General features: G+C 37.2%; 1 pseudogene; it reads right to left on the reverse strand.

Moving 5' to 3' along the window:
• Positions 1 to 1,624: 1,624 nt before the first annotated feature.
• LOC141489897 (metaxin-2 pseudogene) lies at positions 1,625 to 2,460 on the reverse strand (annotated as a pseudogene).
• Positions 2,461 to 2,939: the final 479 nt, after the last annotated feature.

Consider the following 2,939-nt stretch of genomic DNA (forward strand, 5'->3'; position numbering starts at 1 on the left):
AATATAAGAATTAATAAAGTATTATAAAGCATAATATCTTGTACTTTGGGATGGAGGAGACAGTCAAATTCTGAGACTTGATCTAGGTAAGACAAAAAAGACAAATCAGGGCTAGTATGGGATACTTTCATTCACTGAAAAAAAGACAGATTTATTTTTGCATTACATTTGCAAATATGTGCGTGCATGAGTGATACCATTTGACACCCTGCATATGGCATTTTAAAATTTTCAACCAATCATTCTGGTAACCATTAGAAACCACCTGAGTCTGCTTTCCTATCCTGTCTAAAACATAATGGTCATAAGTTTTCCATGAGTTTCCAATTGGCTCTTTTTTTAGGGGTTTTTTTTACAAGGCAAATGGGGTTAAGTGGCTTGCCCAAGGCCACACAGGTAGGTAATTATTAAGTGTCTGAGACTGGATTTGAACCCAGGTACTCCTGACTCCAGGGCCAGTGCTTTAGTGTGCCACCTAGCCGCCCCTCCAATTGGCTCTTAATCACCAAGTCTTATGGTCTTTTTCTCAATCTTTGATTTTTCTTGACTTCTCTGAAGTATTTGACATTTTTCTTTTTTCCCTAGATTACACTCTCTACTCTAAACACTCATTTTTGTAAAAGAATGTCTCTCCCTCCTTTCTTTCTCCTGTTCCCTAAGACAGCAAGAAATCTGATATAGGTTATATATACATAATCATGTTAAATATTTCCATATTAATCATGTATGAAAGATTTAGAACAAAAGGGGAAAACCACAAGAAAGAAAAAACAAAAAAAGGGAAAATAATAAGTTAGATTTGCATTCAGATTCCATAGTTTTTCCTCTGGATGTGAATGGCATTTTCTATCTTATCTTTTAGAATTGCCTTTGAACACTATATTGCTAAATCTCATAGTTGATAATTGCACAGTGTTGCTGTTCCTGTGTATAATGTTCTTCTGGTTCTTCTCACTTTGCTTAGCATCAGTTCAAGTAAGTACCTCCAGGTTTTTCTGAAATCTTCCTGCTTATCATTTCTTAAAGAAATATAGTATTACATTAAATTCATATGCCACAACTTGTTCAGCCATTCCCCAATTGATAGGCATCCCCTAAATTTGCAATTCTTTGCCACAACAAAAAGAGCTTCTGGAAATATGTTTTTACATATGTGGACCTTTTTCTCTTCCTTATGATCTCTTTGGAATATAGATCTAGTAGTATTATTGTTGAAGAAAAGATGGTACACACAGTTTTATAGCCCTTTGGGCAAAGTTCCAAATTGCTTTCTACAATGTTTGGATCAGTTCACAACTTTATCAGCAGTGTAATAGTGTCCGAGTTTTCCCTCATCCCCTCCAACACTTACTATTTCCATTTTCTATCATATTAGTCAATCTGAGATATCTCAGATTTGTTTTTACCTTGCATTTTTTATCACTATCAAAGCTTTATTTGAATGTACATACATGTTTCAAAAAATAAACATACATAATTTAGAATACATTAATTCAGAATTGTTTAGTGTGTACATTGGCTACAAAATACATATATAAGGGTTTGTTATACATCTGGAGGTTTCTAAAAGTTGTGTTCATTTCTAAAATTCTGATACTATTATAATCATGAAGTTAAACCTAATTTAAGAATTAAACTTTTCCTTCAATAAGTCTCTCTAAGCCAACCTGAGGGCCATGTGTCCTTTCCCATTTTTTCCAAAGTAGTTCTGTTCAATTCTTCTACAGAAATTAAGGAGGTTGCTGTAATTTTTCACCTTTTCATGGAGTTCATCATTGGTCAACTGAGTGGTAAGGATTGTGAAAAGATGGCCAAAGACCAGGGCATCAAGTTCAGTTGGCTGCTTATTGAGGAAATAAGGTTGTGTTCCTATCTTTGAGAAAGAACATGACAGCACTGGTCTACATCTTCTAAAACCTGATCCAGAGTATTGTTACCCCATCCAATGGCTTTCATCTTGCGTTTGATTTCCCATTGTTTTTGATAAGCCAAGATATGGTTCAGAGGCCAAGGATAAGGAAATCCATATCGAGAGTGAGTGATCTCCCCTACTGTAGCTTCATCACACCACTGAAGATACAACTCTGCTGTCAACAACATATTATTGACTAACTCCATGTAGGCTTTCATTTCTGCTTTTTGGACTTCATCCAACCCATCACTAAGAGAATGGCCCTTGGCTTTTACAAATTGGACTATTGGACCAAGTTCTGATACCACTTGATTTCCCACATGAATAAAAGGTACTTTACCAGATGGAGACATGTATTCGGCATTTGCTCTACAAACCACTTTGATGGGGAGCTCACACATTTGCAAAAACGCCTGAACGACAAGAGAAGCAGCATTATCAGAAAGCAAAATTTGTTCCCCTTTCAGCTGCTGATAAAGTGTAGCATCCTCAGGCCAAGGTTCTGTAGCTGTGACCTGGGAGACTAAGACTTCGGCCACCAGGGGCATGGTGCTGTTGCGGCCTGCGCGGGCCTGGCCTCGCCCGGCGCCCAGCTCCGCCGCCGCTGCCGCCGCCGCTCCTGGGTCACAGGCTGCACGCATTCCCTTTTCCCTTGCATTGATAGAGATTTAGAGCATTTTTTTATTTGTCTATAGGTAACTACTTTTTTCCATCTGAAAACTGTCTGTTCATATTCTTTGACTATTTATCAATTGGGGAATTACTCTCTACTTTCTAGGTTTTTGTGATATCACCTCTCCTCAGTCTCCTTTGCTGCTCTTCATCTATGTCAAATGTGGGTGTCCTCTAATTCTCTTTTCTCTCTTTACTTTATACTATTTCATGTGATGATTTCATCTACTACCAAGATTCTATATGTAGCCAATACCCAGATTTATATAATCATCATAATAATAATTGAACCACAATCTCATATCATCAATTAACTCTTGGACATCTTGAACTAGGTAATGTCCTGTAGATAGCT

The sequence above is a fragment of the Macrotis lagotis genome, chromosome 5, assembly GCF_037893015.1.
Source record: "Macrotis lagotis isolate mMagLag1 chromosome 5, bilby.v1.9.chrom.fasta, whole genome shotgun sequence".
NCBI classification, from domain to species: domain Eukaryota; kingdom Metazoa; phylum Chordata; class Mammalia; order Peramelemorphia; family Peramelidae; genus Macrotis; species Macrotis lagotis.